We start from the raw sequence: 16,353 nt of genomic DNA on the forward strand, positions 1-16,353 counted from the left end.
AATTGGGTGGAAATGTAAATTGGTGCAGCCACTATGGAAAACAGTATGGAGGTCCCTCAAAAAACTAAAAATAGAGTTGCCATATGATCCAGCAATTTCACTCCTGGGCATATACCCAGACAAAACTATAATTCGAAAAGATACATGCACCCCTGTGTTCATAGCAGCACTATTTACAATAGCCAAGACAGGGAAACAACCTAAATGTCCATCAACAGATGAATGGATAAAGAAGATGTGGTATATTGTATACAATGGAATATTACTCAGCCATTAAAAAGAATGCCATTTGCATTATTGCAAACATGGATGTGTTTACAAAAGATGGATGGACCCAGAGATTATCATACTAAGCGAAAAGTCAGAAAGAGAACGACAAATACCATATGGTATCACTTATACATGGAATCTAAAATATGACATGAACATATCTACGAAACAGAAACAGACTCACAGACATAGAGAACAGACTTGTGGCTGCCAAGGGGGAGGTGGGGTGGGGGTTGGGAAGGATTGGGAGATTGGGATTAGCAGATGCAAAATATTATGTATAGGATGGATAAACAACATGGTCCTACCGTATAGCACAGGGAACTATATTCAATATCCTTTGATAAACCATAATGGAAAAGAATATGAAAAATATATATGTACAACTGAGTCACTTTGCTGTATAGCAGAAATTAACACAACATTGTAAATCAACTATACTTCAATAAAATTTAAAAAAGAAATCAAAGTAAAAAAATCGTGGATATTAAAAACTCAAAGAATGACTTAAACAGATTATAAATAAATGCAGTAAATTAGCTCATTGAGTTGAGGAAATTTAAAAAATTACGTTCACTTCAAAAAACCTACAACCAAAGTATGAGAGAAAGAGGAAGGTGAAAAAGAAAACTAGGGGCTTCCCTGGTGGCGCAGTGGTTGAGAATCCGCCTGCCAATGCAGGGGACACGGGTTCGAGCCCTGGTCTGGGAGGATCCCACATGCCGCGGCGCAACTAGGCCCGTGAGCCACAATTACTGAGCCTGTGCGTCTGGAGCCTGTGCTCCGCAACAAGAGAGGCCGCGATAGTGAGAGGCCCGCGCACCGCGATGAAGAGTGGCCCCCGCTTGCCGCAACTAGAGAAAGCCCTCGCACAGAAACGAAGACCCAACACAGCCATAAATAAATAAATAAATAAATAAAATTTAAAAAAAGAACAACAACTAAATTCTCCAACAACAGTAAGTAGCATAAACAGTCCACAGATGTAGGCGCTAAGAAATTTAAGACCTGGACATTGCAGTGCTCCTGGAAGCCCAGGAAATACTAACTAATCTCTGTTCATGTCAACTCCCTGGAACACAGAAGTTGTAGAGTTCTCTAGACCCTATTACCAACATCTATTCCACTGAAAGATTCAGAAGACACCAGCAAAATAATGGTACCTTACACTATACAGTGAGGCTTAATTTCATTTAACAAATGCTCCTCTGGTATCTCATATTTTCTAAATATACTTAAATCATAGCAATCTTTAAATTTTCACATCTTTATTTAGTTAGAGATAGAAGTTTCTTATATAGTCCATGAGTTTGCAGTTCACAGGGCCAAGAACATTCCTCTAGAACATTCCTCCAATCTTCCTCAAGACCAAAAATATTTTCACAGGTTTCTCTGGTTAAATATTCTTGTAATAAAGCTCAATCTTATAGTCAGTCAAATCAACAAGTACTCTTAAGCTTCTCTTTCTACAATATAAATAATCTAATAAACAGTCATAGATTATATATAGAGGAGTTCTTTTGTAAATAAAGGAATGCTTGTTATTAAAGCAAATTATACACATATTTTGTAAACTTGGTTTCCAGTACTTAGAACATTCACTTAAATTAGATAACACATTTTACCTGTTAAATAATAAATCTCAGTTGTTCTAAAGAAAATGTAACCTATCTTCATCAGCTGTTCCTTAAAAATGTATATATAAAACATTGTAGGCATATTTCCGATAAGGAGCTGAATATCGGATTTTAAACATATCATCCAAGTGGTCAAATATAGGTACTAAGAGTTCCCATTAGTGTGCACTCCCCTCCCCCCAAAATTCCAGTTTGCTTATTATAGGACTTTACTGACTTTAAAAGCTAGACGTGGGATTCAAGATCTCTGGGGGCAATTTTACTGAGTATCCCTAAAATCTCACTAACAATTCTAATCCAACCAGAAGGTACTTCTAACAAATCAAGATTTTCTCTGGCAGCAGCGATTTCTCAATTAGTGCCATTCTCTGGCTAATTCTGGAACTCTGAAGCAGCCCAATATGGTAGCACCCAGAATAGGATTCTGCCCCTCCAGTTCAGAAAGCCCAGGGGCACAGTGCCATTTTTATTTTCTCTGGGATTTCTCTAAAGAATAATCCCAAGGTGATAGGAGTTTCTGAGTCTGCACAGGTTCAAACCTGAGGATCTTCAAATAACCCAAAAGAAACATGACTATGGTTCAGCTTCAAAATTCCTACAAATTTTTGGAAAGAAAATAAGGGCATTACACCTCATCAGAAAATGGATTCATCATTTGTGCTTCACAGACATATGACTAAAATTCAGAACTGAAAATTTTCTATATTTCACTTTCCTTCTTATCTTCTAATATATTATAACATTTTTGCCTTCTGTTTCTTCCCTCTAGGTCTTACTCTCTTCTAAGCAACCTCCAAGTTTTATTATTCTTCTGCCCACAAATTAAGTCTCCTCGAAAATTTATACCATTTCTATTCTTGCTCTTTGTCCCTCCCCAGTGTGAGCAATCAATCTCTTCTGTTTTCCCTTTCTTGCTTTTAATTCTTCCTCATTCTTGTGTTTAGGGGAGAGTAAAAAGGCAGAGTTCAGGCAAGGAAAATATTTCAGTGAATTCATGCAAGTCTGAGTTTGTGAGGTAGGAGAGAAATGGCTACTACATCAACAAAGCTGAGGGGCTACTGAGCAACCCACAGTCAAAAGCACTACTGGAGGTGAGGACTACATATTCCTTGAAGTTATACTACTAGTGAAGAACCTGATTCCTGGTTTAAATTTGGATAGTATTTCCAATTACTAAATAATTTTTCCTGGTCACAGGAGGAAACAGCCATTATTTAAGCTATAAAAGGAGGCTAAATTATTCATAGCTGGCTATCTCATGAGATATACATGATGTTTATGAGGCTAGAAATCACTGATCAAAAAGTTATTTGGATCCCATTTATATGAAATATCCAAAAGGCAAACCTACAGAGACAGAAAGTAGATGAGTGGTTGACAAAGGACAGGGGAGAAGAGAATGGCGAGTGACTCTTAATGAGAACAAGGTTTCTTTTGGGTGTGATGAAAATGTTCTAAAATTAAATTGTGGTAATGGTTGCACAATTCTGTTAATACACTGAAAACTACTGAGTGGTAAACTTCATATGGGTGAATTTCATGCTATTGTTAGTTATATCTTAATAAAGCCGTTTTAAAAGATTACTATGGTTTTATATGGCTTTCTGTATCTATATTTTATTTTGCATAAAAGGTCTAAAAAGATGACTATATATTATTTGTAGTAACATGAAAAATACTATATTAAAATTTTTTCAGATTAAAAAAAGTTATCTGAAAATTTCTCAGCTGCTCAGTATCTCTTCATCTTATAGCTTCAACTAAATATTTACTTCACTCTTTCAATTAAATATTTACTTAACATCCTTCAACAAACCAAATTTCACTCACATGAATTCTAATGCAAAATACTGTTACTGAGTTAAATAATACCCTAAATTAAAACGTTAAAAATGAAATTTCAAAAAACCAAAGTCAACCAATCAAACCAACAAAAATAAGTCAGATAAAGCTCTTTTATGCTGAATAGTATTTCCATAAAGCCCATGACACAAGTCATTTAGTACTCAAACTATAGTCAGTTTACACAGATATTAGCAGCGGTTTCAATTTCACAAAGTGTGTGTGAGACAGAGCTTGCCACTTCTGATGTTTCCTTCATGTTTCATGATTTTTTTAATGTATCACCATCTTCTAGACATGTGCTGTGATCTGAATCACATACTCCATAGGGTAGTCTTCTTTAATTGCTACAAAAGTATGTACTGCACAATTTTTAAAAGTAAAATTTAGAAGTACACAATTGCCTGAAAAATACCTAACCTTAATTTAGTTGGAGGGTTCTAGTGACTATAAAATTAGATACTGACCTATTTTTACTAAACATTATAGAATAGCAAAACATTAAAAGATTGAGATGGCATAGATCTATTTAGTTTTTAAAGTTTCCTAAGACTGTTCTGGTATTCACAATCTCAATTTGCTTCATCTGTTAACTTTTTCAAATTTCTCAGTTTTGGATAACTTATACATATTGAGAAGTCTACATATTGAGAAGTGGTTTCAATTCCCAGTTTGCTGTTTTTTAATTCTTGCATATTTGAGGATTCAGACTCTGACTGACCCAGAAAACAATAACTGATTTCTTCAGCCAATCCATCATTTTTAATTTTGCTTAAAAAAAAAAACAAAACCCCTCACAGAGAGCATTTGTAAGTGTTTGCTGATAACCCTGTATATTTAAGTTGAAATAAGGGAAAAATAAAACTTATTAAATATTTAAGATGGTAAAAGGTTCATTCAAACACAAAACATGTGAAGGTTCTAAATATTTTACACGTATGAATAATGTCTCTGCTGGAAAAAAGGACCAAAAAGTATATGCCTTTAAAAGATAGACTTCTGTCCATAAAATCTAACATTCTTCAAAACAGAATAATTCACTGAGTCCATAAATTGCATTATGAGATGCTTCGTGTATATGGAAAAAGGTGCTGGAAAGTAAGAGAAAAAAGAGTTTTTTTGAAAGTGAAAATTCTACCTTTCTCTCTCTCTCTATATATATCCAACCACCTCCTATACTTGATTAGCCATACCTCAAATGATGTGGCCCAAAATGAATTTCTCAACTCCCTACCCCGTCTCCTACCCAGTTCCCTGTCTCGGGAAGTAAATCTACCATTAGTCATGAGCTCACAGAATCCTGCGTTTCTCTTATCATAGCACATAAGGCCCTGTGAATTATCTCTCTGTTTAGATTTTAAGATCCATGGGGGAAGGAATCTTCTGTTCATAAGTACCTAGTACATAGCGACACTTGATTAATATATGGGACATCATCATGACTTCTCCCTTGTCAACAGAGTTAGGAATTGTTTTCTACCTAGGAAAAGGTATTCCCATAGAAGCTGAATTGTATCCTACCATTTCCACTTTGTTATTCTATAGAATACATAATTCTAATTTTTAAAAATCTCTGCAGAACTAACACAATTGATTTCTAATATTAAAATATCAAACCCTGCAAAGCTGGTTACCAGTCAAAAACTTGATTTTCAGATTACTGTTCACTAATGACTTTTAAAAGTTTCTCAACATCATTAGATACACAATCATTACTGAAAAGTGCCACATGAGATATGTTGAAGGGGACAAAAGAGAAAACATGTAGTTTTGACTAGAAGTTAGAGCCTATACATTCTCTTTCCCTGGGCTATTTACTTATTCATCTGCTCATTCATTCAACATTCATGAATGGGTACATTTTTTAAAAAGTCTTTTCTATGTGAGAAGCAAAGTATAAGGTAATTTAAACCCAAAGGAGTAATTTTTGGGAGCTAGGAATCTACTTTCAATGTATTTTAGACAAAAATATCTTAAATTTAGTCTGGGAGTTTTACTGTATAAAATGAACAATCCCATTTGCGCTTAAGGAGCTCCTGATTCTACTGACTGTAGCAAACCATACAAGATCACTCTAGATGGTTGACTAGTTGTTAAAGTACTTATAGTATCAGGAAGCATTTATAGAGAGAAAATGAAGATGACAGATATGGAGTAATATAGGATTAAACTGTGGGTTGACCACAAAAGCTGCCATTTCTAAGATCAGCCCCTTGACATCCAAACAAGGATGATATTCTACTGCTTTTTGAAAAGTGAAAATTGTGTTTACTACCTATTTATATTCTGAAGTATGATGGAATACTACAAAAATGTTTTTCTGAAGTCTGGTAAAGGGCTTCCCTGGTGGCTCAGTGGTTGAGAATCTGCCTGCCAATGCAGCGGACACGGGTTCGAGCCCTGGTCTGGGAGGACCCCACATGCCGCGGAGCAACTAGGCCCGTAAGCCACAACTACTGAGCCTGCGCGACTGGAGCCTGTGCTCCGCAACAAGAGAGGCCGCGATAGTGAGAGGCCCACACACCGCGATGAAGAGTGGCCCCCGCTTGCCACAACTAGAGAAAGCCCTCGCACAGAAACGAAGACCCAACACAGCCAAAAAAAAATAAATAGATAAAGTCTGGTAAGTTTTGTAATTCTGTTTGTAAAACAAAACAAAAAATATATACATAGCCACTCCTTGCTTATCCTTATCGTTAATATTTTCATTACTAAATTTTGGTAACAAAGTAAGCAAACTGCGTATCTCCTATAGACATAATATGAAATATGACACAATTTTCTACCACTCATACTAAAGACAAGGAGCAGGGCTAAGAAGTCAAGACATTCAAAGTTGGTAATGAATTATGTTCTTATTCTCTGAAGCAGTACAACAGTACCTGAATAGCATATTTTTAAATAAAATAATTAAGCCACATACAGCAGGACTCAAAACAAAGCAACCAACCAACCAAAAAACCTGTTTATCTATATCCTTTCCTGAGACGGTCATATCACAGATGAATACAAAGCACCAGCCTAAATTTAAACTAGATTATCTGTGACCTATGGTCTCTCATAGTATGCTGTACTTCTGGCTCACATTCGATTTTCTTTGTCATGTGTTTATCAGAAAATGAGCAGGGAGACTACAAAGATTAAACAATCATATATTGAGCACTTATTCAAAATAAATGAAACCTGGTCCCTGCTTTCAAGGAATTTACTTTTAATAAACCTTAATATTGAAATGTTCCATTTATAGTATAATCTCTATTGTGAGACCAATTAGCTTGTGTTTAAGACTATCTTCCTAAACTCACTAAGAATTTCATTTGAATGAAGGACTGATGAAATCATTTATGTCAGTGGGAGGCATAGAAGTGAACATGAATAAAATAAGCCATAAGACAAAATTGTGTACGGTTTATAGTACTAGTTGTATTATAGCTTTAACTTACGTGCTTTTTATAGTAAAAAATTTAATGGTTCTTCTTGGTGAAAAGTTCTAAAGGGAGCTGACATGACATGTGATACTGTACTTTTCGACTTTATGTACACTTCCACCTCAGACTGCAGCTCAATCACAAGAGTCACTCTCTGGGTACAATGGAACTGCAGTCACACCATTCATATACAAAGATTTCCTAACCCATCACAATCGCCAAAAGAGTTACTTATAGCAGTAGCAATGAAACTGCAGTGACCCACATATATAATTACTTTGAAAAGTCCAAGGACATGTGTTTGGCTTCTGTTACTAGCTGTGAAAATTAACCTCTGTCTTAATTTCCTCATCTTTTAAGATACAAGTAATAACAGTATCTATCTCATAGAGATAGATATAAAGATTTAATGAGCTAGTACTTGAAAATTTCTATGATAATGCCTGGCATGTAAGTGGTCAATAATGTTAGTTATCGTTGTTACTAGCTAATGTTAAGGCTAGAAAAAGTTAAGAGCCACACAAAGAATCAAATTCATGATTCTGGTCTCATTAGTATCATACTCCAATAAATGGATCTAAGCAGCCACAGACTGCCTATATAAAATTATCCATTCAAAAAATTGAATAAAGGAAATTTTACTATGCATTTTCTAAATACTAGAAATAACATAACAATTTGATAAGGTTTAAAGTTTGGCTTAGAAATTTATATGAAAACAGACTATTCATATATCAGACATTTGACTCAAATTAAAAGTTGATAGTAGCCAAAGTGATCTTGATGGAAAAAAAAGGAGATGGAGGAATCAGACTCCCTGACTTCAGACTATACTACAAAGCTACAGTAATCAAGACAATATGGTACTGGCAAAAAAAAAAACAACCCAGAAATATACATCAGTGGAACAGGACAGAAAGCCCAGAAACCCATGCACCTATGGTCAACTAATCTATGACAAAGGAAGCAAGGATATACAATGGAGAAAAGACAGTCTCTTCAATAAGAGTGCTGGGAAAACTGGACAGCTACATGTAAAAGAATGAAATTAGAACACTCCCTAACACCATGCACAAAAACAAACTCAAAATGAATTAAAGACCTAAATGTAAGACTGGACACTATAAAACTCTTTGAGGAAACCACAGGAAGAACACTCTTTGACATGAATCACAGCAAGATCTTTTATGACCCACCTCCTACAGTAATGGAAATAAAAACAAAAATAAACAAATGGGATCTAATGAAACTTAAAAGCTTTTGCACAGCAAAGGAAACTATAAACAAGACAAAACTACAGCCCTCAGAATGGGAGAAAATATTTGCAAACGAAGCAACGGACAAAGGATTAATCTCCAAAATGCATAAACAGCTCATGCTGCTCAATATTAAAAACACAAACAACCCAATCAAAAAATGGGCAGAAGACCTAAATAGACATTTCTCCAAAGAAGACATACAGATGGCCAAGAGGCACATGAAAAGCTGCTCAACATCACTAATTATTAGAGAAATGCAAATCAAAACTACAATGAGGTACACCTCACACCGGTTAGAATGGGCATCAGAAAATCTACAAACAAATGCTGAAGAGGGTGTGGAGAAAAGGGAACCCTCTTGCACTGTTGGTGGGAATGTAAACTGATACAGCCACTATGGAGAACAGTATGAAGGTTCCTTAAAAAACTAAAAATAGAACCACCATATGACCCAGCAATACCACTACTAGGCATATACCCAGAGAAAACCATAATTCAAAAAGACACATGCACCCCAATGTTCATTGCAGCACTATTTACAATAGCCAGGTCATGGAAGCAACCTAAATGCCCATCGACAAACGAATGGATAAAGAAGATGTGGTACATATACACAGTGGAATATTACTCAGCCATAAAAAGGAACGAAATAGGGTCATTTGTAGAGACGTGGATGGACCTAGAGACTGTCATACAGAGTGAAGTAAGTCAGAAAGAGAAAAACAAATATCGTATATTAACGCATATATGTGGAATCTAGAAAAATGGTACAGATGAACCGGTTTGCAAGGCAGAAATAGAGACACAGATGTAGAGAACAAACATATGGACACCAAGGGGAAAGTGTGGGGCGGGGCGGGGGTGGTGGTGGGATGAATTTGGAGATTGGGATTGACATATATACACTAATATGTGTAAGATAGATAATAAAAATCTGCTCTTTAAAAAAATTAAATTTAATTTTAAAAAAAGTTGATAGTTATCTCCCTTTTTTAAATAATACATTGTCTAGTTATTGTGATTCCACAATTCCTTTCTGTTAAAATGATGCCTACTTCATAATATTTGCAAATATAACTCTGGAAAGAGATGCATGATGGTTATGAATGTCCTGTTAACCCTCAAAGCTAAAACATAAGAAGTTAAAATGAAATACTTAGGTCCAAAATCAGCCAACATAATTTTCTATACCAACATAACAGCTCTGCCACCCTTCCGATTTGTATAATCTTCACACTTAAAATCTAGGTTCAGGGGGAGTTCCCTGGCAGTCCAGTGGTTAAGACTCAGTGCTTTCACTGCCATGGCCCGGGTTCAATCCCTTGTGAGGGAACTAAGACCCTGCAAGCCAAGCGGTGCGGCCAAAAAAAAAAAAAAAAAAAAAAAAAAATCCAGGTTCAGCCAAAATAATATATAAGAACAGAGTCAGAAATATCTGCCACCAGAAAGCTTTTAAGTTCTTTCGCCACCTGCTACAGCAATCACTCCCATTCTCAGGTAGATTTTGCCTAATACTTACAAAATATCTGAATGTCCACTATCCACAGGCACTGTGCCAGGCTTTGGGTACAGTAAAGTTATTGTACTTTCCCCTTCTGAATTTTATAATTAAATTGAACACACAATTATACTTAAAACACAAATGCTTAACAGTAAAGTATATGATTAAAGCCATGCAAATAATACAATCATAATGCTGTAGAAGTACAGAGAGAACAGAAATGAAACACTCTCGTGATCAGGAAAGGTTTTGTGGGGGAGAAAATAATAGAAATGAGCTTTGATAAAAAAAGAAAACAAAAGCTGGAGAAGGAGGAACAAGAATTCTGAACTATCAATTAGCATGAGCAAAGACCCACTGAGAGAGAGAAAAGTTCAGGATGTGCTCCAGAGATGGCAAGAGGACCAGTTTGGTTGAAATAGATCAGTCCTGAGGTCGAATCATGGAAAGTGTCAAAGCCAAACCAAGAATTCTAAGCTTTATTCTAGAGGCAAAAGGGAGTCACTAAACATACTGAGCAGAGAAATAATGTGATGGAGGAGGGAGATGCAGTACAAGATGCTAGTAGGAAAGACCAGTTGGAGTGTTAAAACATGGTTTGGGTATGAGGTAGTAAGACCTGAAATATTCCAGTACAATTTTTCAACCTTATATAACAGGACCCACATACAAAGCCTTAATGCCTTTCATGAAGACTCCCTATTTTCTTTTTTTATTTGTTTCACAAGAAGAACTGAGTTAATTAGAATAATTTATTTTTCTTACTCTCTTTTGCATCTTTTCTGTAGCAATATCTTCTTGACCATTTCTAATCATGAACCGTAACCCCTCTTCAAAACACCAACCTGTGTCCTTCCTCGTTTACTGATCATTCTTGTCTGAACATTCACCTTTGCTTTATTACTTACTCTTTATCCTCTATTTAACCATCGACTCCCACCTAATCATTAACCTAATGACTTCTCTCCAGCTTCATACAGTCAAATAAATCTACTCATACTCAACTTTCTTTTCCATTACCTCTTAACTTTTAGTCTGCTCATATACAAGTTCTATCTGCCCACAACCTTTAGCACCTCTTCTAAAGTCTCTACTCAATCCGAAGACTTATAGTTTGTCTTCCAGGCTCACTGCTAAAACTATACTGAAAGACAACCCTCTCACACTCACTAAGTTTCTATTCCCGTAAGTATCTCAAGATTTCACATACTCAATAATAGCAGCTACCATTTATTTGGTATTTCTTTACAGTAGAAAATACGTCAAGTGCTTTACATGATTATCTCATTTAATATTCAAGATTACCTAATGAGAAAGGCTTTTCCATTTGACAGATAAAGAAAACTGAGGCTTAGAAAAATCAAGTAGCTTGCCCAAGATCACCCCACTAGGAAGTTTTACCATGTTCTCTGGAGCCTACAATGTGGCTCCACTGACTGTACGTACTCAGAAACATTTCCTTAAGTCCTTCAATACAGATATCAACCATTTGAGAATTAATATTGATTCAATTTCTCGATCTGAACAATGATAGCTAAACATATAAAACTGTTTATCTCTGTTGACTTCTGAAACTTTGGGAATGAGAAAATGATTTTAACTTCTTAAATCTTTACTGAATGTTTTAGAAGGGAATCTTGCATTGGAAGACTTAACTACATAAATTTGTAAGGTTCCTTTTAATTCTAGGAATCTGTATCAGAAGTGTAACATTCAGCTTTTCAAATTTTGACTCCTAGGAACAACAAGGCTAATCTAATTGGGGAAAGTCTACTCAGGAGTATTTTGAAAATAATTTTGTATTTACAGATCTGATTCTGGCACATTACTAGACGCTCTAAGCCTACATTTCTTCATCTGTAACACAGAGATAACATCATATGCTTTAGAAGGTTGTGGTGAAAATTAAAGGCTGATGCTTTATTTTCAATAAATTATGGCTTTTATTATTCACTTTCTTTTGTATCTAGAAGAAGTTTGGTTTCATAGAATTTTAATTCAAATCATATCAGCCACAAAAAAATCTAGTGACTTTCAATCCAGATCCCAAACATGAATACTACATAAACTAAGTCAATGGGATCCAGATAAACATGTTAAGAATTATATTAAAAACTCAAACTCCCTTCTTTATCACATTTACTCAAGGAATGTTTAAAACATCTCTAATTTTATAAACACAGTATCAACAATCTATTAACACACATTAACATCCAGTACCTTTCCCTCAGTTTCTTAGAAAAATTCTAAAGTCTATTACATTTTAGATAAAGGTATACAGAAGCTCACCTCTCTCAATTACTTTCTCTAGCTCCTCCTACCTGCCTCAGCAAAAGAAAAGCTAGGTAAAGAGCTTATCTAGGTAGTACACAGATAGCTAGGACATACAAAGGTCAAAATCATCAAGAAATATATTCTGGAGACTCAATAAAATATAAAACTGTTACTTGTGTAATACGGAGCACATTAGACATTGGAAAGAACAAAAGAAGAAAAATACAGGTAATCAACCTTTTGATTTTGATATAATTTAACCCAAGTTACTTTCATATAAGAGTAGTTAATAATCCCAGGTGGAGATTCAGAGAATTTCCTGGCTAATAGTGAAATAATAAATGAAGCAACTCAAGTTTTAAAATTTTGTCACCAACGTAATATGAGATGGAAGACAGAACATATTCTGGCATAAAGTTACTACCCAGGGTACAGGAAGGCACAGACTTTTACCTAGCTGCCTCACAACACCTTTCCCTTCCCCCAAGGTCCATATATTTCACAGGGCCACACCTTGTTTTATCTTGTTTAACTTATAGGACACCACTTGCGCTGATTTTCTTACAGGGCTGCCTCCTTCCTCTGATTTGATTAAGGACGGAAAGTAGTCAAGAGTACCACTCAGAGTCAGGTGCCCAGACAAGAGTCAGTCATTCAGGGGATCATCGAAATTATCACCTTATAATTAGTTATTTCTACATGATCACAACCTCACATCTTAAGAAATTAATCCAGCTCTCATGCATGAGCATTTCAGGGATAACAAGCTCCCTATGGACATATGTCAGCCTTTAGTTTTAAATTTTTAAATAAATAAGCATTTACAGTTAAACCAGAATCAGCTACACATGCTATTAGCCACTATAATAAACAGTCTAGGTGTTACGGGAACAAATTCAAAGACTGTAGGTTTTTACTAACTGCTTAGCAATATTTACCATGTGACAACACGATGTACTATTAATTTCTTTGAAAAAAATTGGGTATTAGAGAACAAATTTTCAAATGAAGGTTTATTAACAAGTCAAGATAAGCAAGACCCAGCTTTAACTGACAGAAAAACCTTAACAATGTGTTCTTAAAATGCTCTCCACATTAAATTACCAAGGGTCGTGTGCTTGTTCAAACCTGTAGTCTCAACCACCCTTTGTCTCTTGTGGAATCTCCATCTGCCTTCCTCCCAAGAGTTTTTCTAGACTTCTCAATCCCAACAGAAAAATCAATAAAAGCTACCTACAGAAATATCTTTCCTAAATAACAATCAACAACTTTAAATTCTTTTAAATAAGAGACAACCCAGAAAGAAAATCAGCTTCAGAATGCTGAAACATCTAAGTGCCTGGCACATAACAGGCATTTAGTCAAAGCATATTAAATAGACAATGTTGAGAATAAAAAAATATAACAACTGGACAGTACATTTGATAATATAATCTACCCCTCTGGCTTTGCTGATTATTTTGGAGCACAGCCATGACCAAACAATTATTGTCTCCTAGTGCAGTGTTCCCTTCAACAGTTTATATTGTAATTATGGGCATCACTTTTGCTCTTCAAACTAAAATATAAACCACTTTTATATTATATGTTAAAATACACACACACACATCACATAAAAAGAATTTTTGATGACTCAAGCATTCAACCATTTTATTTCTCAAATATATACTGAGGTAGCTAGCCAAACTTTACCAGTCTTAATATACCTCTCCCATAATTACTGATGGGAGAGGTATATTTTTCACTGATGTGAAAAATATTTAGTGATATCTAATCAAAAATGTCTTAATTTCCATGTCTAGCTCATTATAGTTTCAGGTGGTATTGCTGTAACTTGCAGGTTAAAAGTAATCAGCCTTGTATGACTGAATGTTTAAACAGATATATGTGAGTTACACATAGGAACAGAACTAAAACATCAAACAAGGAATGTTATTTTGGGCTTCAAATTATTTATTGGCAAAAAAAACATTATATCGATAAAGGGAACATCTATATTTATAAAATAGGCAGAGGGGTGGGTCACTATTGCCCTAGTCAGTTTCCTAATCTGTAGAGTTACAGAACTACACTCTGGAAAAGGCCCAATATGTAAAAAGATAAAAATGTAAAAGTGAAGTTGTTCGAGTTAAAAGAGCAGTTGGGGAGCAAGCCCTGCTGGACTCCTGAGAGCTCTGGAACCTCTAAGGCTCAGAAGAGCACTGTTAAAATAAATAAGCGCTCTGACTCTTCAGAGCTCTGTGCACCTAAAAAGTGATTGTGTTTAAAATTCCAGTGTGCAAATTTGAAAAGATTAAACCTTCTTCCTCAGAACAATTTTTTTTTTTTAATTCCTAACTTCCTTCAGTAATGTCAAAATCATTTACTCCGGGAAAATAATAACTACCTCCCATAGATTTTTACACCTCCCATGGTCTTTCAATCACTTAAAATGCATTCGGCTCATTACACCAATTAGCAGAAAATTTAGGGTTAGGGGCGCGGCGGCGAACAGATTTCTTGGCTTGGACAACTTAAGTATGACCTTTGTGGATTTTTAAGTACCATGCGGTGCTTGAGAAAAAAATACCTCCGGGGATGAAATTTTCAAAACGTATCTAAAACTGCGGTTGGTAGAGGCACTCCACAGCCAGCTGTCCTTCAAGAAAGTATTTAAAATGTACAAGCAGAACAGAACCACATCTCAACCAAACTCTAACATCAACAACTTTTACCCACACAATTTACACGGTTAAAAAGAGGAGAAGAAATCAGTTCGATTTACTTCGGTGGATTCGTTCGATGCCTTAATAATGAATGAATTGGAAGCATCACTGACGAGTTCTGAAGGAGCCTCACGCTCAGCTCCGCCCCCTATAAAACCTGAAGCTAATTCTCCAGAATTTAGTGTTTCGCGGCCAAGTCCGGTCCAAAGGAGGCCTCCCCTCTTCTTTCTCCCGGCCTCCCTCCAGGGGTTGGAGCCCAGGGTGGCCGGGCGGGTGCGGGTGCCGGACGCCCCCTCCCCGCTTGGGGAAAGTTCCGCCGGCCGCTCTCGGGACGGGCCGGTCCGCGGCCCTCGCCCGCGCCGCCGCCACAAACACCCCGCCCGGCCTCGACGGCCGGAGGGTCGCGCCCCCTCCCCGCGCCGCCGCCGCCACAAACACCCCGCCCCCGCCTCCCCACCGCCGCCCTCGCGGAGCGTTAACCCCTCGCCGCCCGCCGCCCGGCTCCGGGGAGGAGGCCGGGCCAGGGGGTGGAGTTGTCGCGTCTCCTCCCGGGAGCGCCCGGGCAGACGCCCGGCTTGTTTACAGGCCCTAGGCCTGGTCGCCGCCGCGCAGGCCCGCGCCGCCCGCCCGCCCTCGGCCCAAGCGTCGCGCTTACCCGGAGCAGCAGAGGGCAGGCAGGTCCCTGGTCCGCCGAGGCGGCGGCGGCGACGGCGGCCGGGGAGGGGGCGGGAAGAGGGTCACCGCGGCGGCGGCCGGCCAGGTCAGGCCGGGGAGGGGGCAGAGGAGGGGAGGAGCCGGGCTGCGTCCGGGCCCCCGGCTCTCGGCGCCCTCGCGGCTCAGATCATCCGGGCGTTGGAGCGGGAGGCGGAGAGCAGGTCCCGGAGGAAGACGAGGAAGAGCCGAAGATTCATAGCTTTCGCGCCCCACCTGCCTGACGCCCCCCACCCCCCCCTCCCCAACCACCGGTTCCCGAGCTGCAGCTGCCCGAGCACCCGAAGCTGCGGGCCGGGCCGGCTCAGAGACCACTGCTCCCTCGCTCCCGCGCGCGCTCCCGCCCTTAGCGCCGCCGCCGTCGCCTCGAGCGCGTCCCCGCGCAGGCGCGCTCACGTCGGCGTTGTGCTGCCCCTCCCCCACGCCTCCGCCCGCCCCGCCCCGCCCCGCCCCGCCCCGCCCCGCCCCGCCCCGCCCCGCCCCGTCCCATCGGCTCAGCCCCAACTACAGCCGCGGCGCGGTGGAGCAGCTGGAGAGACCCGGATGTCGTTGGGCCGGAACTGCAGCGCGGGCCGGCGAGCGGGGGAGGGGCGGACGCAGATGACGTCACTGTCCTACCCGGCTTGTGTCGCCGCAATCGCCTCGCGGCCCCGGCCTCAGGCCCAAGCTGAAGGGAGCATCCGAATCCCGGATCGGAACGGAGGTGCCCCAGCCACACGCCTCCGG

At 38.7% G+C, this 16,353-nt stretch overlaps 1 protein-coding gene across 2 annotated transcripts in view; it reads right to left on the reverse strand.

Moving 5' to 3' along the window:
• PPM1A (protein phosphatase, Mg2+/Mn2+ dependent 1A) overlaps positions 1-16,009 on the reverse strand; it is a 39,644-nt gene extending 23,635 nt beyond the window's left edge. Inside the window, exon 1 of one of the 2 annotated variants that reach the window (XM_082450462.1) lies at positions 15,572-16,009. The gene's annotated coding sequence lies outside the window, so the exon portion shown is untranslated. The remainder of the gene's footprint in view (positions 1-15,571) is intronic. The other variant, XM_082450461.1, reaches the window with a different exon arrangement.
• Positions 16,010-16,353: the final 344 nt, after the last annotated feature.

Source organism: Balaenoptera physalus, assembly GCF_965194825.1.
Source record: "Balaenoptera physalus genome assembly, chromosome: 2".
Classification (NCBI taxonomy): Eukaryota; Metazoa; Chordata; class Mammalia; order Artiodactyla; family Balaenopteridae; genus Balaenoptera; species Balaenoptera physalus.